This window comes from Lycium barbarum, chromosome 1, assembly GCF_019175385.1.
Source record: "Lycium barbarum isolate Lr01 chromosome 1, ASM1917538v2, whole genome shotgun sequence".
In the NCBI taxonomy this organism is placed as follows: Eukaryota; Viridiplantae; Streptophyta; class Magnoliopsida; order Solanales; family Solanaceae; genus Lycium; species Lycium barbarum.
This window is the reverse complement of record NC_083337.1, coordinates 23437074-23461036: the sequence shown is the minus strand read 5'-3', so window position 1 is coordinate 23461036 and position 23963 is coordinate 23437074. Positions and strand designations below refer to the sequence as shown.

General features: G+C 38.7%; 1 non-coding gene across 1 annotated transcript; it reads left to right on the top strand.

The window, feature by feature from the left end:
• The first annotated feature begins 21565 nt into the window (after positions 1 to 21565).
• On the top strand, positions 21566 to 21671 carry LOC132619134 (small nucleolar RNA R71). Its single transcript, XR_009574526.1, has one exon. It is a non-coding gene; the product is annotated as a small nucleolar RNA R71 (small nucleolar RNA).
• The last annotated feature ends 2292 nt before the right edge of the window (positions 21672 to 23963 follow it).

Genomic DNA, 23963 nt, shown 5'->3' with positions numbered 1-23963 from the left:
AACATCAAGTTAACTATCCTATTCGTAGCTCAAGTTATTAAATGAGGTTTAAAGCCCCAAATCCTTGATATTACTCATATCCTAACCCTTACTTTATTTTCCAAGCAAAGCCAAGGTAAAATGGCACTTTTAACATATGAATATTTGCATAAAAAAGACTAAAGTGATGGAATAAAATACTACATGCTTAGATATACAATAAAAAGCAAGACTTGAAGAAATGGGTAAAGAAATTCTCATTGAGTGCCTCCAAATCTTCAAACCCTAGTGAAGTTTCTTGCTCCTAAACTTGGAAGATTGGCCAAAGATGATAATATTTTTCCTCAAGTTTTCCTTTTGTAGTCACCGAATTTTCCAAAGTCAAAATATGACAAATAAGCCCTAAATTTCATATTTACAAATTTGTGCACTTTTTGTGTTTTTAGTCACTTTTCTTATTTTCTTCAATTTGCTCTCTTTTGACGTGTTTTTCACCTAGTTTATTCCCAATCACATCTAAATCACACAAAACCTGTAAATGGAAGTAAACGACATCAAATGCACTACTTTCTCAATCAAAAATGGAAAAAATCTAAGATCAAACCTGTGAAAGAATGCAGGAACAAGTTGAGGATAATCATGCAGGAACAATTCACAGCTCAAAATGAGGCCAGGAAAGAATGAAAAAAGTGGGTCTTACATATATATTCAGAAGCATTTGGCCTAATGAGCTCCATAAAGAACCCCAAATAGCGAAAACAAGGAATGAGTTTAGAATTAGGGGTTGAGTTCATAAGTTCTCGGAGAAGGAAAAAATTCAGGGAGGTATCCTCGCCTTTTATCTTTTAGTTAAGTGTCATAAGGACATGACACAATTTAAAGTGTGGGGTGGGGAAATGTACATAAGTTTTTTTTCTATTTATTTTATTTATTTTTTGCATTTGGGTCTTAACCTTTTTTAGGTAATAACCCCTCGGTTGTTCTTTGTCCCGCGGTTCTTTTTCAAGGATTGATTTTCTTTGAACCGGGTGTAGTAAATTTTTTTTCCTGAAGTAGAGAATTCAATGCTTTTGTGCGAATTAGAGAGTTTTGCCTAAATTTTATCTTTGCCTTGAGAAAAATAAGTGCCTTATTTGTGACGTCTAGGCTAATGTTTCAACTCATGTATAAGTGATAGAGATAATTACTTTGTCTCAATTTGTCCAAGGAGAAAATCGGGAAATCCTGATCTGTGTGAGTCATTTGCCATGAGTGGGTGAGAATTTCTGCTATGTTTTGTGCATGTGATTGATGTCCAGAACTTGCCCCGAGTGTATGCAAAGTGAAATTGTAAGTCTTGATCAGTCTAGGAAGTGATATAGGTGTTTCTTTGTTGAACCAAATACGCCTTTTGATCCACCTAATTGCATGTATCCTAGTCAATCCCGTTGATCCTGTAATCCTATTTCTTTGGCAATTACACTATAGGCCTAACCTTTTGCTTCGATTTGCCTATATTTTTTTAACTTTAACCTCCCGTGAGCAGTTGATGTTATTAAGAGATTTTAAAAAAAAAAAAACTGATTGAGGATTGGTTTGGTTTTTGAGTGGAACATTAGAACAAAAAAAGGTGCACTATTTGAAAGAAATTAGAGATTTGCTATTAAGGACTACCAAAACAAGAGGAGAAAAAATATGTTCTTGAAAAAAATTCCTTAATAGTGGTGGTTCTTGCTTTGTTATGCTTAAAGAAAAGGAGAACCTGGTGCTAGTACTTAAAAGGTCGGGAAAGTTTGTTCAACGTAAGTGGGGGGTTAGAATTGTGAAATTGTATGTATTGAAGTGCTTAGGGAGGTGTAGTTACTACTATCCATATGTATCCTTGTAACGACCTGTTTGGTTGTTATACCTTTTTCGACATTTTTGCCCTTTTTTTAGCTTGGTTAGTTCACTTTTGACCTGAGGGAACAGTTGGCACACTTCCCGAGGTGTCTAGATCGGATTCAGGCAACTTTTGTGAAATATAGGATCAATGTGAAAAGGAGTTGACCCAAAGTTGACTTTTGGGTAAACGGACCTTTTTCAGGAATCCGTCGATTCCGAGAGGCCTGGATGGTCGTTTAGAATTCATGTGTATATCTGGTTCGGTTCCCAATGCACTCAGATGCATTTTGGGACTTGCGTTGGGGAATTGGAATTAAGGTATAGGTGGTTGACTTAGTCAACGAGACCTCCGTTGGGAATTTCGAGGCCATGAGCGTGTTCGTAGCGTATTTTTATGTGTGTGGTATGTGAGCAGATAGCCTTGAAAATTAGTCAAAAATCGGATTGAATTGTGAAACTTGGTGGATTTCTGGTGTCTGGTGCCCACTTGGATAGTTAAGGGACCGCTGGAGCGGTCCCAGCGTTGCCAAAGCGGGTGTCGAGCAGTGAGTATAGTTAATGAAGTGTCAAAAGCCTTTTCTCATTTAATACCATTACAAAAATAGAGCTCTTAGGATCTGTTCTTGGAGATTTTTAGTGAAGATTCTTGGTGGTAAGTTCCCCTAATCCTTTTGCTATTTCATTAATCCTAATCATCTTAGAATTCCTCTTCCCTTATCCATTCCTTAGTTATGGAAGATTAAAAGTGTGTTTTGATGAATGTTCTATCTAGGCTTATTAATGATGAAATTAATGGGGTTTATACTAGATTTGATGAATCTAAGGTTATTAATCATTTATATTCCATTATTAGTGTTGAATTCTTGAATCAAAGAGTTAGGGTTTATACCCAAATTTGGAGGTTTTGCTTCAATTTCGAAATTAGGGGATTTCATGAGTTAAATTAGCAATTAGTTGTTGGTTTATGATCACCTAGTGCTTAATTTGATAGTTTGCTTCCGAATTTCCCGTTTTGACCTTGTGGGCCCTGTTTCACCAATTTCTAGGATTGGATTTGACCTAAATTGAAATATAGTAATGTTAGTATCGTTCTTCATGATTTCTAATCTAGATTTTTAATATGTCTAGACTACTTTGGTTCAGAGGCTCAGCGGAAAGGAAAGGTAAAAGAGTGATTTATTGGTGTTTGTTATTCGGCCATCCACGTAGGTTATCGCTTCGAGTATGAAATTGGGTTGGATATTGTCTTAGGTTAGGCCCTGTTGTGTGATTGGGGATAGCTACCCCATTGTGTTGTGATTTAATTATTCTATTGTGTTGGCTTGATGCCACGTGTTGTTAGTAGGTATTGGAATCTGTTGTTCCTTCTTGATTATCATATCGTTGGCATACCCACTGTTGGTACTTGTGACACTGATTTATTGTTGGCGTACCCCTTTATTGGTACTTGTGATATTGAGTACGATTATTGATGTTGATACATGCATTGCACGCACTCTCATTCTTCATGATATACTGTTGAGACACTTATGATACTTGATGAAACATTGTGATGAGCTTGGCTCGATTTTAAAATGAGAGTGTTGTGAGTGTCTGATATGCGATGTTAGTTGCAAAATCATAGATTAAGTGAGTGCATGGATTACGCGGGTCTCCCAGAGAGGTGCCTGTGAGAGCCCCCCGTGGGAAAAGATCCGGGGTCTCGTCTGTCTGTTGGGAAAAGATCCGGGACGACTGGCACTTAGACTTCGCAAGTCACCTTGGGTTGTGCTACCGAGATGTTGATATTTCCATCCGGAGTAGATGTGTACACAACATTTGCATGGCATTGCATTGCATCCATACATTATTGCATTGTATTGCATTGCATTACATCACGGGTTACTTTGAGAAGATTTGGTGTTGTACTTGTGATGTTGGACTCGGATTTTGATACATTGAGACTTGGCACATTTGGGATTAGATGCTCTATTTAGGCGATGACGTGTACTTGGCTTCGATTATGTTTGACTTTCACTTGTTGGTTTATCTGCCTATCTTGCTTTATTGTCTGGATTATGTTAGCTATGCTTAGTCGGCCGATGATGCCTACCAGTACCGTTGTATTGTACTGACCTGCACTTGCTGCTTTCCTTTATAAATTCAGAGTATCAGGTTGGGTCTACTTCGATCACTGGTGGCTGATTGTCGTCTTCAGCATTGTTGCGAGTTTCCAAGGTGAGCACGGACGTTCGCTACCTTGAAGAGTCTTCCCATTTTATGTCTTATTTTTGCTATTCTGAAACATAGACAGATTTATGTAATATTATTCCAGACTTGTATATTTTCATTAGAAGCTCTTATATGACATAGACTAGACCCTAGGGGTATTTTCTTATTCCGCACTATTTCTATTATATAATACTGTGAGACTTACATACTTATTCTTTTCCTCTTGTTAGATTATTTATTCATGTCTTTACTTATCGTATGGTTGAGGGTTCACTTATCGAGGTGAGATGGTAAGTACCCACACGGCTTAGTCGAAATAGGTCGTGACAAGTTGGTATCAGAGCCCTAGGGTACTTGGTCTATATTACAAAAGCATGTCTAGTAGAGTCACGTGGATCGGTACGATGAGCTCCGTACTTATCTGCGAGAGGCTATAGGAAATTTAGGAAATCTCACTTTCTTTCATTCTTTTGTGCTACTTTATTCTAATTGGTATTTAGAAAGATCGAATTGGTATCTGACTCTTATCTCTTCTCTCATAGATGGTGAGGACTCGAGCTACTATGGCCTGAGGTTAGGTGCCAGAGCCTGCAGCTACGGCTAGCACTCAAGGGTGAGCGACAGCCAGAGGGTGTGACAGAGCGAGAGGCCACAAGGTTGCCCCAAGCAGGGGCAGGGCTCCTGCAGTGGGACAGCAGCGGTAGAGATCTCCGTCTATCGAGCATGGGTATCCGCCGGATCGAGGTCAGGCCGCAGAGGATAGTGTGGCCCTAGCTCAGCCCGAGGTTACTTCTGATCAGGCCATCCATGATACTATGGCCAGGGTTTTACTTCATCTTGATGCCCAGCAGGCTACCACTGGTGGTACTACACCTGGTGGAGGTTCACAGACCAGAGTTGCGGCGCAGACCCCTGAGCAGGGACCTCCTCGGGTAGCACATCTCGCTGCAACTATGGCTCCTCACATTTATGCGATACCTACTCCTGGTGATGATCTTAGGCCCATAAAGGGCATTGTTATGACCACGCCAGATCAGGACCTTGATGGGAGATCCGGAAGTTAGAGCCGTCGAGGTTTTCTAGTACTTCGTCTGAGGATGCTTATGAGTTCATTCTAGATATGCACGAGTTGCTACACCAAATGGGGATCGTGGAGACCCATCGACTTGACTATGCGTCGTACTAGTTTCGCGACGGTGCGAAGACTTGGTGGAGATATTTCATGGCTTGTAGACCTAAGGGTTCCCCTCTCCTAACATGGACTCAGTTCCACCGGGCCTTTCTTGAGAAGTACGTGCCCCGGTCTTTGAGATAGGAGGAGGAGTTTCTATACCTTGAGCAGAGGGGCATGTCTTTGGAGACCTATGTGACCTGTTTTCTATATCTAGCCCATTATTCCACTCCCTTGATCTCTACTGAGGCCGACAGGATTAAGCGTTTTATTGGGGGACTAGTGGGCTCTGTACAGATTCCTTGTCTTCAGATGGAGTCTATAGGGGCTTCCATCCAGTCCATTATCGAGCATGCTTCTATGGTGTAGGGCGCTAAGTCCCGTACATTTGGTGGTGGTGACAAGAGATCGCGTCAGTCTAGTAGTTTTGGTTGTTCTAGTTTGAGGGACGCCAGTCAGTTTTTTAGACCGCATCAGCCATATTCCGGCCGTCATGTGCATTCAGCTTTACAGCCTTCCCCTAGTAAGCCAACCAGGTAGAGAGCTCTTGAGAGTTCATTTTCCAGACCAGTAGACAGGGTTGCTTCATCCGGGTCTTCAGCTTCAGTGTATCAGCCTTGTGGATAGGTCGGGCATGTTGCTAGGAGGTGTCCCCGACCCAGGCAAGATTATCAGCCGCCGAGGACTCCGATATCATCTGGTGGTCGAGGTGGTGCTTCTCAGAGAGGTGGTACTCAGTCAGGCCGCGGTGGCTCTCTTTGTTCCAGAGGTGGTTCCCAGGGTATGAGAGGGGGATCTCAAACTGGGCATGGTGGAGCCCATTGTTACTCATTTTCGGGTAGGCCCGAGGTAGAGGCCTTAGATGCTGTAATTTCAGGTACTATTTATGTCCGTCATAGAGCAGCACCTGTGTTATTTGATCCTGGATCCACCTATTCGTATGTATCTGCATTTCATGTCGTTGGTTGGGATTTGCCTTGTGATATCATAGATATACTTGTTCATGTGTCTACTCCGGTAGCAGATTCTGTGATTGTTGATCGAGTCTACCGGTCTTGTTTGGTTACTTTTATGGGGTATGACACGTGGATAGATCTGATGATTCTCGATATGGTGAATTTTGATATTATTTTGGGGATGTCCTGGCTCTCTCCTTATCATGCGATCTTGGACTGTCGTGCCAAGACAGCCACCCTAGCCATGGCGGGCATTCCTAGGCTTGAGTGGAGGGGTACTCCTAGTCCCGCTCCGAAGAAGATCATTTCCTTCCTCTAGGCAAAGAAGTTAGTAAGTAAGGGGTGTTTAGCTTATTTAGCTCATGCTCATGATACGACTGTTTCATTTCCACCCCTTGAGTCTATTCCTATTATGAGCGAGTTCGTGGAGGTAATCCCATCGAATCTGTCGCGTATGCCACCCGATCGTGACATTAATTTCTGTATTGACTTGGATTCGGGAACTAACCCTATTTCTATTCCACCATATCAGATGGCACCTACCAAGTTGAGAAAGCTTAACGAGCAGTTACAGGATTTATTGAGCAAGGGGTTCATTAGACCGAGCGTCTCCCCTTGGGGTGCTCCTGTGTTATTTGTGAAGAAGAAAGATGGGACCATGAGGATGTATATTAATTATCGCCAATTGAACAAGATTACTATACAGAACAAGTTCCCTATGCCTCGTATTGATGATTTGTTTGACCAGCTTCAGGGTGCTTCGATATTTTCAAAGATTGATTTGTGTTCAGGCTACCACCAGTTGAAGATCAGGGCGAAGGATATTCCGAAGATAGCATTTCGGACGAGATATGGCCACTCTGAGTTTATAGTGATGTCTTTTGGGCATACCAATGCCCCGGATGCATTTATGACTTTTATGAATGGAATCTTTAGGCCATTCCTTGATTCCTTCGTGATTGTGTTCATTGATGATATCTTGGTGTATTCCAAGAGTAGAGAGAAGCATGAGAGCCATCTTCGTTCTGTTCTTGGGTTGTTGAAGAAACATAGCCTGTTTGCTAAATTTTCTAAGTATGAATTCTGGCTGGAGTCTGTAGCATTCTTGGGCCATGTTGTGTCTAAGGATGGGATTATGGTTGACCCACAGAAGATTGAGGCTGTGAGGGGTTGGGAGAGGCCTACTACTGTTACTGAGATTCGTACTTTTGTGGGTTTGGCCGGCTATTACCGCCGCTTTATGAAGGGATTTGCTGCTATTGCTTCATCTTTGACCAGGTTGACTCAGAAAGATGTTCCCTTCCAGTGGTCAGTTGATTGTGAGGAGAGCTTTCAAAAGCTCAGGCTTCTTTTGACCACAGCCCTGAGCTCAGCATTACCCGTGGAGGGTAAGGATTTCGCGATCTATTGTGATGCCTCTCGTGTGAGCTTAGGTACTGTGTTGATTGAGGAGGGTAGAGTGATAGCTTATGCTTCCCGTCAGTTAAATATTTATGGGAAGAATTACCCTACCCATGATTTGGAGTTGTTGACCGTGGTCTTCGCTTTGAAGATTTGGAGGCATTATTTGTATGGTTTTCATTGTGAGGTTTTCACCGACACCGTAATATTCAGCATGTATTTACCCAGAGAGATCATAATTCCAGGCAGCACCGATGGATAGAGCTCCTGAAGGACTATGACATCTTTATTCTTTATCATCCTGGAAAGCCAATATGGTAGCTGATGCCTTAAGTCGTAAGGCAGTGAGTATGGGGAGTTTAGCTCGATTGATTGTTTCCGAGCGTCTGTTGGCCATGGAGGCTCAGACTCTGTCCAACAGTTTTATTCGCCTAAATATTTCAGCCCCAGGCAGGATTTTAGCTTGTGTAGAGGCGAGGTCGTCTTTATTGGATCAGATCAGGACTCATCAGTTTGAGGATGCTCAGTTGATCAAGATTCGAGATAGAGCTTTAAGGGGTGAGGCCAAGGAGGCCATGATTGGTTATGAGGGAATTATTAGAGGACTTGTGTACGTTCCTCGTGTTGGTGATTTGATTCAGTTGATCTTGTCTGAGGCTCATAGCTCTCGCTATTCCATTCATCCGAGGGCGACTAAGATGTACCGTCATTTGAGACAACACTATTGGGGGCCTCAGATGAAGAGAGATATAGTTGATTTCGTGGCTAAGTGTTGTAATTTTCAGCAGGTAAAGTATGAGCACCAGCGACCCGGTGGTGTGCTTCTGAGGATGCCTATTCCCGAGTGGAAGTGGGAGAGGATTACCATGGATTTTGTTGTGGGTCTTACGAAGACCCTGGGCAAGTTTGACTCTATTTGGGTGATAGTTGATCAGTTGACTAAGTCCGTTCACTTTGATCTAGTTCAGGTTTCCTATACTGCGGAGAAGTTAGCCAAGCTGTACATTCGGGATATTATAAGATTGTATAGGATTCCTATTTTTGTTGTATCTGATCGGGGTACTATCTTCACTTTTCGATTTTGGAGGGCGTTTCATAGGGAATTGGGCACCCGATTGGACCTCAGTACAACTTTTCATCCCCAGACCGATGGCCAGTCCGAGTGGACCATTCAGGTGCACGAGGACATATTGAGAGCGTGTGTTATTGATTTTGGTGGTCATTGGGATCAACATTTACCATTGGTAGAGTTTACGTATAACAACAATTATCATTCGAGTATTGGCATGGTGCCTTTTGAGGCTTTATATAGTAGGAGATGTAGATCTACGATTGGTTGGTTTGATGGATTCGAAGCTCGACCTTGGAGTATGGATCTGTTGAGAAAGTCCCTTGATAGAGAGAGAGTTATCCAGGCCAAGCTTTTGGCAGCTCAGAGTCAGCAAAAGATGTATGTGGACCGGAAGGTCCGGGTTTGGAGTTTGTTGTTGATGACCAGGTTCTATTAAAGGTTTCACCCATGAAAGTTATTATAAGGTTTGGTAAGAGGGGCAAGTTATATTGGTCTATTTGAGATTGTTGCCCATATGGGAGATGTAGCTTATGAGTTGGCATTGCCGTCAGGCTTGGTGGGAGTTCATCCGATTTTTCAGGTTTCGATGCTGAAAAAGTACCATGCCGACGGTACCTACATTGCTCGTTGGTGTCACGCGCCAACCTTGGTAAGGCGTGATTGGCACCCGACACCTTAATAAGGGCGAGCGAACCAAACTGTAACTTGCGTCTTCTATGTCTTGAATGGCATAATAAAGCCAAGGAGGCTAACTATGAATATAATATCATGCATAAGTATATGTATAATAGGCCCATGATGCCGACGTAACCACTGACAAGACATAACTAAGCTATATACAAGAAACTGTCTGCAAAGCCTCTATGAACATACTGAAGTATACAAGTCGGGACAGGGCCCCTGACATACCCGTAACACACAAGAATACATACACGGACCTAGAATTGGCAATGCTCCAGGAAGAAGTGGATCCCACCAATCAAGACTAGTACCTGGAGGCAGCCTACTGTGGAAGGTTCTCGTCTCGTTTGTCTATACCTGTGGGCATGAACGCAGCGTCCACAAGCAAAAGGACATCAGTACGGATAGTATATGGAGTATGTAAGGCAGAAATGTAACGTAATAAACATATGCTACAAATAAGAAGGATAAGAATCAACTTGGACCATCTGAATTACTAAAGAGAACCTAGTACGCATGTCTCTTTATACTCTTATATCGTTAACTACATCTATGTATAATAGTGTGGTCCTGACCTTCATATCATCCTGGTACTACCTGCCCAATTGATCAGTGGTAACTACCTAACCGGTCGTAGCACTGTGGTAACTGTCCATCCGATTATCGCCCGATGGTAGAGCGCGTCTTCTCGACTGATCAATGGTAACTGCCCAACCGGCCATAGCTCGGTGGTAATACATAGTTGCCGAACTGGTCGTAGATCAGTGGTAAATATAATTAACATCATGACCCAACCTCCATGAGTAATCTCTATGCACTTCTCATGATCACATAAGACTTATAAGCACAGTTCTAGGCCGTTAGAACGTCTTCGCGCTTAAGTAAACATTAATCAAATCCTGAGATACACCATAAGCCTCTCTATTCATGTCCTACAAAATATTGTTTAAGTACACATTCCTAAGATCAACGAAGTGACGTAAGATCGGTAAACCTCTGATTTATATTATGGAACAATCATCATCGCATAACTCACCTTGAAGGAACAAGTAACATAAGGTGAGCTCAACAACAATGAATAAAATCAAGAAAATCATGAAATAAGATCAATAATCTCATAATAGCATCAAATCCATAAGATTTTGAATCTCTAAAATGGGATCATCATCATTATCGTTATCATCATGGGACATACATATCTTTAGCATCAAAAGAAACTCTAAGAATCATGAACTTCTGACTTTTAGGAATAAGAATGTTATGGAAAACATATATAGGTTCATAAGGAAGGAATCTTGCCTTTAGAAAGAAATGGATTAGCCTTAACATACCTTTTTGGTCTCCTACTACTTAACGATTATCCTTCCAAGCTCGTAAATCTACATTCAAGAGAATTCATACTGCTGTTAGGATTATCGTCATATGTTTATCTTAAGTCTTCAAATTGAACCCCTCTAGAATCTGCCAAAATTCAGGCAGCATCTCCCCTGGTTATATTCCTAGCCCGAAATCATAATACCAACAACCAACATAATAACAACAACACTAACACCAACAGCATCATCATCAATATCAAAATATTCCATAAAACAGCCCACACGATGTTTGTCAATCATACAATAACAATATACACTTCCTTTCTTCCCAATCAAGGAGCATAATCTCATCAACACACCAACAACATTAGATACCATCCATATACATGGAAATTAGCCCAATAACACAGCCACAACAGGTTCAAAATAGTCCATTTCATTTTTAAGATTTGCTAAACCTTCAAATCAACTCAACATAAGAGATAGGATGAAGAAGGTACCTTATATTTGAAGAACTTTAGCCACACCAACTTTCTTCATGACCAAACTCCCCACAACATAAAGTAGAAACAAGAACAATCACTTTTCATGAAATAGTTTGGTGTAATCTTGTTGAATTCTTAATTTAAGGGGTTATAAGTGTTTAAGAGAAGTATATAGATGTGTCTAGAACTACCAAGAAGTGTAAATTATGAAAAAAGTGGAATAATAGGGTATTTATACCCCTTGAGAGTCCGTATGACTTAGACTAGACCCTGGGGGTATTTTCTTATTCCGCACTATTTTTATTATATAATATTGTGAGACTTACGTACTTATTCTTTTTCGCTTTTTCGATTATTTATTCATGTCTTTACTTATCGTATTATTGAGGGTTCGCTTACCGAGGTGGAGAAGGTAAGTGCTTGCACGGCTTAGCCGAAATAAGTCATGACAATCCTACCCGTCCTTCAGCTAACATTACAACCAAATTAAGTCTTACTTGATCTTAGACTGAATGAGCTTAAATTAGTGGAGTAGACCACCAAGGGTAAGCTTATGGTATATCTTTTGTGGCACATGAACTTTATTTCTGAGAGAGAGCGTAAATTCTTTCAATCTTGGGTCCCATATTGTTCTTTAATTTTATGTATGTGGGACTATTCTCAGGTATTTGTGTGAGGGGCACATGATTTACGAAGGACAAATGATATTCCTTGACTTCTCTAATGGAGTAAATGGGCGAAGTGTAAAAAAATTGTCAGTGCTTTTAAGTTGAGTCCTAAGGTTAGGTGATTACTAACAGGTGCTATATTTGTTTTAGATATTCTTGGCATGACAAGTTAGGAAGAGTTGGTTGAAAAGGTTGTCCTTCTTTGGAGTGTAGTTTGATTGCTCGAGAACAAGCAATGGTTTAAGTGTGGGGTGTTTATGATAAGCTAGAATCATGAATTTTTAGCTATATTTCACACCTTTAATGACTACATTTTTTTTTGAGCTATAATGTAGTATTTTATACTTATTACGTGTGTTTCTTGTGTAATACTTGTTCCTTTTATAAACGAGCATTTTCGAAGCTTAAATGGAGCTTTTAGGACTTTAAAGTCTGACTAGAAGTCCAACAAATAAATCAGGAAGAGTTCGTGGTTTGAGGACCGGTTATGCATGGTGAAACAAAACGGTAAAAAACTAGGCTACAGAATATTTGGCCGCGGTAGGCCAATTTCGGCCTGTTTTTTTTTCGATTTTAAAGGGTATTTTGGTTCTGGCACTTTAGGGGTATTCTATAAGTACATGAAAACACATTTTTGAATTGACTTTTGACCTAGGGAGCATTGGAGGAGCATAGAAGAGGATTTGACGGCCAAATTCGTTACGTTCCATCACGATTCGAATCAATACGGAAGTTTGGACCAATCGTCGATCGTAATATTTTCTACTTCTATTTATTCTATGTTCTTTTATTCTTTATGGAGTAGTTTCTTATAGGATTTTGACAGATGTATTGATAGACGTTTTTAGATTCAATTCTTGTTTATTACTTCAATTCGTTAACAGGGTTTTGAATTAAACTGCAGAGTCATTTACTATTTTATTTAATCGAAAGAGGAATAGTTTGGTGAATATATTTGCATTACTTTTTTTTATTAGTTGAACGAAGAGAGGAAAATATTTGAGAGACGTTTTCCTTCAGACCAAACCCTTAATGTTTTCTTGCATATGTTCACAGGCTTTTCATCAGTCTTGAACTCATGGATAGTAGTTTTATTTGATTATTAAGATATTTTTGGATGCTTTAATCGGAGGAGAAAGTCTTTTATGAACTATCTTAATGTAAATCTGATTTAGCTCTTGATTGAACGATTTTATTGAATAATTGGAAGAGACTCTTAATCTTGGGTTATAAGCTGAAGATATTTCTTGAGAAGTCGCCTGAAGATCTATTTCTATCCATAATTTTTGAACATTCTCAGGGCTTGTATTAGTTTAATTTGTGAACTCTGTATAAACAATCGGAAGAGGTTTAGATTCTAGAGTAAACTAATTACTTATTGAATTCGAGAGACTCAATAAACTTTAGAGGATAATTTTAAAACAAATCGAAGCTAATTGCTAAAATCTTGCATCTGTTTTGTCTACTGCCCTTACTTCTCATATTAATAGTAACCTTTGCTTTCATTGTCAAATGTCTTTAATTGCGTTGTAGTCGATAATCGTGGTTTATAACCACAACAAACTCAAGTTCTTATTTCCTGAATAATACTAAGTAAGGTTCCGTTTGAGTAATTATTTGTACCAATCCCTGTGGAGACGATCTTAAACTATACTATCATTGACTAGCGAAGCGCTTAAATTATATTGTGTTTTGTGTTCATCATCAATCTAGCTTTGAAAAATAAGCTAGTACCTGTTACGGTTCACTTTTACGCGAGTTCATAAAAGTTACTTGGAGGTTGTTGGTGCTCTAAATAGATTTTAGTATTTTTAGAGTCGCCGCCTAATTTTTTAAGGGAAATTAGGAAAACCGGGTAAAAGGGTTTATTCAACAAGAGAAAAAATCCTTTTTAGTACCAGAGTTCGAGGTAAGGGTTCTGATGATCCCCTAGGGAAGGTTTTAAGCACCCTAGTATTAAGGATCCATAGAATATGGTTGACCTACGAGCTTCAATGTGTGATTTATTGTTATTATTTGCTAAGATGTTTATTTTACTGCTAAACTGTCATGCTAGTCATAAAATTCAAAATTTCGGCAAAAAGTCCCCTTAGAAAAGGGGGTTTTGTTTTCGATAATCCATATAAGTGTTTAACTCGCTTTATTGTCAGACCAAGACACACTTGGGATTTCTTCCAAGTAGAGTCACTACTATTTTGTCCTAATAATATGAGTTTAGTAGTTATAGGGTTTATTATATATATAAGAAAATATGGAGTATAGCTCCCTTTTGATAAGTATATATATGTGTATATAGAAATTTGAATGGTTTGTACTTAGCCCATTTTTATTAATTGAGGCTCAATAAGTCAAACTATATTCCCATCAAAACCATCTTATCTCAATTTGGTCCAAGTAAATCTTTTCTTGCTTTTGTCCCTGGGGTTGTTGGGTCTTAAGCCCAACTACTGTTTTTTCCTCTGCTTCTGAAAATCCCTTCTAGTTTAAGTGTAAAAAGAGTCCATTTTTTTTCTAAAAATTTCTGGGTTTGATTAGTGTTACTTGAAATAAACGGCCCAAGTTTTTTAAAGGGGGTGCCCTTTATTTAGTCCAAAAGTTATTTCCTTATCTATTTTATTCAGCCCAAGTTTGTATTAAAAGCCCAAAAGTGAAAACAGTTATTGATTTTTCATAATAATTCTGAAATGGGCTTAAGGCCCAAAACTAATTCCCTTTTAGGTCATTTCATTTTGCCGATTTTCATGAGAGGCAGCAAGCCCAAAATACTGATAAATTAATCCCATTTTTGAAGATCTATTTAGCCTTATCCAAACAACTTGAAACAGTTTTAAAATCTATCAAAGACTAAATATCGATTTCATGCAATTTTTAGAGGTTAAGGTGGTTTGAAAAAATGATTTGGGCGACTTCCTAATAATACTAAGTGTTTTTGTACGTTCTAACTCCTATAGGGTTCCAATATTCCATACAATTGTTTACACATACAATACATATACATTTGATGATATACATAAATAAAGAAGAGGAAAGGAATGAGAATTTGGACTGGTGGGCCTACCCAAGCCCATCAGTGACCATTTTCACCCATGATTGGGCCTTCAATATGTTAGCTTCCCTTTCTATTTTCACGCGGACTCGATCAAAGACAATGTGGCCCAAAAGGTTTCAATGCAAAGGAGCGGCCCAAATGGCCCACGACATTTCACATGCAAACACGAAAGGGGAAAAAGAAATCTATGGTTAGAAAGTATCTAAACTCCCTTATGAGACTAACAAGAAATTTAAATCAAGTAAACATTACAACAAACATAGAGGCACAGATACATATATACAGTTTATATATTCTTAACAAACTTTAAACAAATAGACAACACTTCAAAGCCCAAGGTAAAAATGGGTATAGCTAGGCCCAAATGTTACATAGACAGAGAATAGGTCATAACAAATCCTAAACATGCCCATATGGTAAATACTTAAAGGGTTGATTTGGCCCAACACTTAGGATAATAAAACATGTTCCAGGATTTGCTCAAGAGGTATACAAAATATACTTCTTCGTAAACACCATGGTTTATGCAAGTCATGTATATTCTGTATACACACAGTATACAACACATATATCAGCAACAAACAGGGAAAAGAGAGTGGGATTTTCATGGTAATTAACCCAGCAAAGTCGACACTTAACAACTTAAAACACACAGTTTTTACTGAAAAGGGAAAAAGAAAAACTACAGATTTCTACACTTCTTGAAACGAAACTTAAACTCTACAAGATTGCTTCAACAACACTGAATGGCCTGAGTATATTAATCATCTCATTTATCCTAGAGGGTCCCATAATATATGATTTCATACAGGGGAACCCCAGCAACCAAAATGAAAAGAGACTTGACTGAGTTTGACTAGAAACTCTAAGTCTTGTCCCCTTTTTCTTGGTCCTAAGTAAGTCACACCTATAATCCTTCATATTTAAGTGACTATCTCTTGTTAATGACTTTCAAATCCTACTCTATTTACTCAAGCATAAACAGATTTTGGCTATGTGTAAACTAAGTATAAGTACTTCAACAACAGTTTTTCAAAAGACTCAAAAACTTTAAGTGAGAAGGGCATAGACCTTTTTAACAAACCAAACATGAAGGTAAACAAAGCTTTAATACCAACAGGATATTATTTTACTTTTAGACAGATTACGTTCTAAAGAAATACTACACTATCGGTTCATATAAGGTAATCAAAATGTTTATTAATGTCCAGGGTAGCAGATACAGTCAAACAGCACACAAGAAGGATCTTTTAAATGATTTATAAACTTGGAGTTAGTCAAGTGAAATGTATATGCCATCTCTTAAACAAAGTTGCAAACTCAAACTAATGGTTTAACTGTTATACAAACCAAACTTAGTCAACTACAACCATGATTTGGCAGACTTGTATAAGGCAAACATGGACCAAACAGCCCTTAATAATCAGTTAAGTGCATGAACATTATTAACAAACCATGAATCAACTGAACTCAAACAGTTTAAGGAATAGACGGGGCCAACAGTCATAAATCCGTGAACCTCAGAAAAATAGGTAAGCTCTTTCATATATGGCCAACAAATCACAAGTTAACTAATCTTAAACAAGTAAGTAAACACTTTGACATATTAACAGAAAACCACTAATCTCAGACATGGCAAGTATTTAGGCATGATCAGCAAAATGTAAGTCAACTAATTATAAACAAGTAGATATTTAGACATGACCAGTAGAGATTATGAACCATTACTCCTAATTAAGCACATAGACAGGGTTAATATTATCCATAAATTCCTAATCCCAATTAAACACATAAGCATGATTAATAAACAGCTAATCTAGCCTAACAATATAATCTATCTAAGCAACATGATTAAACAGTCATAGAACTATAGTAATACTAAACTAAGATTAACTATACAAAAACAGAAAAATAACTCACATAAAAGTAACCCAAAGCATGAATACTAAAGCATAATAAAAGAAAATTAACTAAAAGGAAAGGGAATTACCTTTTTGGAGTGCAGCCTTGGTCAATATTGAACTTGGAGATCCTTTGCTCCTCAATCGCACGACTCAGCCACACAAATAAAGATAATATTTTAAAATTTAACTTAAACTCGAAGATTAAAGTTTCAAAGCAATTATTTGCTAAAACTTAAAGAAATCGAGTTTTTTGAGTGAATATCTGTAAGTATTCTGTTCAAGGTGTCTCAAATGGTAGAAATGGGGTTCTTTATATAGAACCCCAATTCTCATAAACCCTAGCCCCGAATCGATGTGGGAGTATTGCAATTTTCGCAATTGCATATCTCAATACCACATCCAACTGCAAAGAATCGATTGAATCAACAAATAAAGGGTCAGATTGACTCGAAATCGGTCAATCTGTGGGGTTCTTCATGAACCAATAAAAATCGAGTATTTCAAACGCATGGAAACAAAACCCATTAAGGATTTCAGTGTTTGAAGACCATTGCAAAGCAAAAACAAAGGAAAAAAATGGGTGATTTTATCGTGTTTGGTTGTTCTACAGTGAAGAGAGGATAAAGTAATTAATGCTTTACCCCATTTGATCGAGCATCTTCTGCGTAAAGCAAAAAAGCAAACTCTTTTTTTGCCATTTAAGGCTGATGACGAGGAGAGAGGAGAGAATGTGGGGGCAGCGCCAATGGTTTCAAATTGAAACCCTTGGCTGAAAATGAACAAATGACCCAAAAGGGTTGTTTGGCTTGAGACTTCGGCTTTTTATAATTTAAGCCAATTGGGTCGGGTCTGGCCCTATTTTGGGTTGGACTTGGCCAACTGCAAAGACATGGAGGGGGGGCCCAAGTTATGCATATGTATACACGATATACATATGTGTATATGTATACACATGTGTATATCCATGTATATATGCATATATGGAGGGCCAAATATGCAAAAAATTGTAACAAATAGCCAAATTTAAATAATGTCCATTAATGGAACACTTAAATTATGAACACGTTATAACTAATTGACCAATTAAAAACTAATTTTGCAAAAGTGACCTTAATTGAATTAAGCCATGAAATTAGCTATTTCAATTATAGCCATAATCGGCTAACAATTGATTTTTTGAATTGTAGCCGCAATTAGCTACGTAGCAAAACAACTTATGGATTTTAACCAAAATTAAACACTTAATTAATTACGATTAATACTAATGCACACAGAGTATGCAAAAAAAAATGAGGGCTAAGAATGATAAATTTATTTAATTGATTAGGTTCTTTGAATTAAACGGAGGAAAATGCTTGCTAACTGATTTTCTGATAATTCTACCAATTAAATAATTAAATTAGAAAATATTTTATATCAACTACAAAATTAGAAGATTAATCTCTCAATGACTCATAATATTACTAAAGTTATTTTGCTAAATGAAATGGCAAAATATTATCGGAATAATTTTATAAATATCATTTTGACCTGTAAAAATATACGTTTTACTCCATTTGATATTCAAGGACTCCGGATAATTAATTAAAATCATGGGAGGTCAAAACTTAGGTGTCAACAGTACTTTTGGAAATCAATTTTGATTCTAAAGAGGTAATAATTATGGGATTCCAATAAATATACATTCCCAAACGTGTAACATTTGAAAATCATCAAGGAGTGTAATAGGATAAATAAGATTTTTATACAGGACTATTTGTCACAACCCAATTCACGGGCCATGATGGCACCTACACTGCCCCACTTATAGGCTAACCATCCCTAAATCTTATGTCACTTGAAAAGTAATCCGAGAACATTAAATACACATGATCAATTTTACCTTGATCAACCTCAATCCCTTTCTTAGATATTTTGTGACCGAGGACTATCCCTTTCTTAACCATAAAATGGCATTTCTCCCAATTGAGCACCAGATTATTCTCCTCACATCTCTTCAGCACTCGACCCAGATGGTTAATCCACTCATCAAAAGAATCAGCTACCATATAAAAATCATCCATAAAGACCTCCAAGGAATCCTCAACCATATCTGAGAAGATCGACATCATGCACCTCTGAAATGTAGTCGGTGCATTGTAAATACCAAAAGGCATCCTGCTAAAAGCAAAATTCCATAAGGACAAGTGAAAGTCATCTTCTCCTGGTCTTCAAGAGCAATATTAATTTGATTGTAGCCAGAGTACCCATATACAAAGCAATAATATGACCTTCCAGCCAGCCGATCATCATCTGATCAATAAAAGGCATGGGAAAATGGTACTTGCAAGTAGTAGAATTCAGCTTTTGATAATCCATATAGACACGCCATCCAGTCACTATCCTTGTGGGAATCAATTCGTTCTTATCATTAGGCACCACCGTGATGCCTCTCTTTTTTGGAACACATTGGACCGGGCTCACCCATTTACTATCTGCAATAGGATAAACAACTCCAGCATCTAACCACTTTATAATCTCTTTCTTGACCACCTCTTCCATGGGTAGATTCAATCTTCTCTAATGTTCAACACTCGGTGTACTATCCTCTTCAAGATGAATTTTGTGCTCACAAGTACCAGAAGAAATACCCTGAATGTTTGCAATGGTCCACCCAATCGCATATATATACTCTCTCACAATCTCCAATAACCTTTTTGTCTGCTCATCATTCAGCAGTGCAGACACAATCACTGGCAGAGTATTATCAGAGCCCAGAAATTCATACCTTAGATGTGAAGGAAGCTACTTAAGATCAATCTTCGGCGACTCCTCAATATATGGTTTTGCTGGAGGTGTCTTTCTATTTTCAAGATCAAGGTCAAGCTTCTTTGGTTGGTAAGAATAGAAGCCCAACCCCACAAGAGAATTCACTGTCTCCATATAACTTTCCATATTGTCAGCATCAATGTTTACAAGAATGGCTTCTAGAGGCTCACCCAAACACTCTTCCTCCATTTTGAATTCAATAGTCTCATCCACCAAATCAATAGAATCAATAACTGAAATGTTTTCGTAAGCACTCGGTAACTCATCCCCTTACTTTCTTGGAAAGTGACTTCCTCATCGTTGACTCGGAATTTGATTTCGTTCTTCTCAGTATCCATAAGATCCCTTACCATAACAAGGAAAGCCTCTCCAATATAATAGGAATCTCCCTATCAGTAGCACAATCAAGGATCACAAAAATCAGTAGGCAACAAGAATTCACCAACCCTGACAAGTACATCATCCCCAACTCCAACTGGCCTTTTAATAGATCTATTAGCCATCTGCAATCGCATGGTGGTAGGTATAGGCATTCCCAAATTCGATTTCTTATAGATAGCAAGAGGTATGAGATTTATGCTAGCCCCATTATCATATAAAGCGCGAGCAAAATCATGCTGATCAACAGAACATGGAATAATGAAGGCCCGTGGATCCTCCTTCTTCTGAACATTGGTGGTGGATATAATAGAACTAACACAGTGAGTCACACTCACAGTGTCATGCTTCACAGACCTCTTCTTCGTCAGCAAATCTTTCAAGTACTTTGCAAATCTTGGCATCTCTTTGACAGCATCCAGAAACGAAATGTTCATAGATAACTGCTTCAGCTGATCATAGAATCTCTGGCACTTAGCATCTTCGGTCTTAGTTGCCAACCATTAAGGAAAGGGAGGTGAGTCTTTAAATAATTGAGTCAAAGAACGAAGAGCCCCTTTTACCGTTGACTTGCTAATGTCATTGCTGCCCTTCTGTTTTTCAGAACTTTCTGGAGCATCATCAACCTACTTAATAATAGGAACTTCTGTCTAGACCTCATCAACAATTGCTGGCATATCAGATTGTGCCTCTTTTTCTTTAGCAACTGGCTCGAGATTTATCACTTTCTTTTCAGCACTTTGGAGGATTTTACCACTCCGAGTATTGATATCATATACACAGTCTACACCACCTCCCCCATTCTTCAAATTCGGAATAGTGTTACTAGGAAGTCCTCCCTTCTGTGGAGGGTGTTGTTCTCTGGAAATATCTTGCATCTGCGACTCAAGCTTTTGAATGGAAGTCATATGAGATCCCACTGTTTCTATCAGCCCCTTCAATGTTTATCTACTTTGTCTTGGTTGGCTAGCACCTTTTCAAGCATGCTCTTTAACTTAGAACTCCCTTGTTCAGTCGACGGACCCTTTGGTGGAATATAGGGATTGGAACTCCTATTTCCAAAGTTATTGTTATTATTGTAGTTTCCCTGGTTTGATCCACCATAGTTGTTATTGTAATTAGCTTGTCCCTATTGAGGTCTCCATTGATTCTAAGTCTAATTCTGATAGCTTCCTTAGTAATTCTGCCTCTTGTAACACCTTTGAGAGTTATTGACATAGTTAGCATCCTCATACTGCATAGAAGGCCCCTCTTGATATGGACTCTCTTGAACTTGGTACATTTTCCTGGGCATGCCCGGAATTTCATCAACAACATTAACCTTTTTCGCTTCTTTTTCATCAAGTCTCTTGGCCAGCAAAGAAATATTAGTTGCTATCTAAGCTAGCATCTGCTGAGTTTCTTAGTTCTCCTTCACAATGTTATGGATCATTGGAGCTCCATAGGCTACACCATCAGTACCACCCGAATGCTATGCTTGATTGTGAGTAGTAAGCTTATGAAATAGGTTAGTGATTCGGGCATAGGTCTTTTCCATAAAACACCCACCAGCTGCAATGCTCGCGACTGCTTGTGTTAAGATCTAGCCCCCTATAGAACTTCTCCATCAATACATTTTCTGGAAAACCATGATTTGGAGTTTTCTGCAAGTATTCCTTGAATCACCCCTAAGCTTCAAATAGTTGTACACCCAAAACCTGTTTGAAATCATAAATCTTATCACGAATTTCAACTTTCTTGCTTGGCGGAAACCATATCTTGAGAAAAACAACAACAAGCTCGCCCCAAGTATGGATAGTGTTATGGTGAAACTTCTCAAACCAAACCCTTGCTTCACCGGCTAAAGAGTATTTAAGAACGCTTAGTCGAATAGCATTATCTGGAACAGCATTCTGCATTTGCTGGGAGTGTTGGTGAGGGTCATCTTCGGTAGAGATCCGAAAACACCCCTCAAGTTTGAGAAGTTGGTAAATAGTGAAGTCAATCTTGCAGTTTGCAGCATTAATTCTTGGTGGAACAATAGCAGATGCATATTACACCTCGTCTGTCACGACCCGCCTAGGGGGCCGCGACGAGCACCCGATGCTAGTCCACCCGAGCACACTTTAACTTATACTTATGCTTGCATCTAGGTGAGCCACATCATTAATCATACATCTCTAAGCATCAATCATACTAGTCCCATTGGACGACAACATCTTTAATCATCATAGGCAGCTATGCCACAACAATGTACATGGGCCGACGAGGCCAACAAAATGATATACAAAATATAGGCCGACAAGGCCAGACATAACTAACCACATACACGTGACTACGAGCCTCTAAGAGTATAACATATCAAATGAGCGGGAAAGGACCCCGCTGTGCCCATAACTATGTACACAAAAGAATAAGTACCCAAAAGCTATGGCTCTGAATGAGATGAAGCTCTGCTATGCAATCTCTGAATAAGCAACTATGCGTCCAGTCTTTCTCCCTGTGCACCTGCGGGCATGACGCAGCGTCCACAAACAAAAGGATGTCAGTACGAAGAATGTACTGAGTATGTAAAGCATGATCAACATCAATACAAAAGCATAATAGACAACTTAGGCAGTAACAAAGGAGGGGAGACAAAAATATCATCATCATGGCACTTACTTACTTTTTATAGGGAGTTTCCATTTCTCATGCGTACTCGTATACATACATCATCATCCGTATTCCATAATAGTACTCGGACCATAATTGTGCTCGTATTCGTATACATAGTATTATCACATTCATATTCATATTATATACTTAGTCATTCCATATACATTACATTTACATAGCATACCCGACCTCAGAGGATCGGTGTTTCATACATACTTGGCCAACCAAGGCTCAAGGTTACTCATACCTGGCCCTACCAAGGCTTCAGGGTTATCCGTACCATCTGCAGAGGTGTGCGCGCGTTTTGTAATCGTATACATACTTTATACATAATCATATACATATATTCTACCCGGCGTTATAAGCTCGGGGTTTCATTATAGCCCTTCATAGGCACACATATAAGTATAATAGCCCGTAGGCACCTTTAGCATCATTATCATTATCGTTACTTCTATATCATAGGCTTACTCATCGTATGAGGTGCGTGGTACAATCTTAGTACATATCAAGGGTCGTGAGCTTATGAGCTCGGAATATCAACCAATTGAAAACAACATACTCATATAGAGGATTTAGGAATTTGGCCAAGAATCATGCCTTATGAAAGAAGGGTTACCCTTACATACCTTCTCGTCGGACTATTCTACACTTGCACGTTCCCTTCCAATGCTAGCGTTTCTACCTTCATTAATATCATAACAATGGCCATTAGTCATCCACATTGTCTAGGTTTCTCAATTTGCTTCTAATTTACCGATATTCAAGGTCATAACACCCAACTTCGTCCATTCGCCTAAAGTGTCTAGTTCATGATCTTAATACCATTTATAACACATTCATATCACGACACAACAACATTCATGATTCAACTCAAACTATTCCTCAAAATTTCACTATTCATCATTCATGACCCATTTCACCATATTTTCTACAATCCATGTATTTTAACTCTCCAATACCTTAAACAACATATAAATAGCATGAATCTTACCTTAGATGTTGTAGGGACGAACCTTAGTTGATAATATTCCACTTTGAGTAAAACCCTAGCTTTTCTCCATTTGGATTTCTTGACTTTAGATGATCCTTGATGGGTTCTTACTCTTGATTCACTTATTTAATGTTGTTGATAGCTTATAATCCTTGAAAACTTGTATAATAAAATGTAGAGAGATGTTTTAGAGAGAGGAAGGAAATGTTGAAATGATTTCATGAACTTGGTCCTTTATTTAATAACATTCCACTGATCTGTCAGGTTCCATTATACGGTCTGTATAATGGTTATATGGTCCGTATAATAGACCGTGAAATGGGTCTGCCTACATCCCTTCACTGTGACCATTTGACGGTTCGTTATACGGTCCGTATAAATTTATACGGT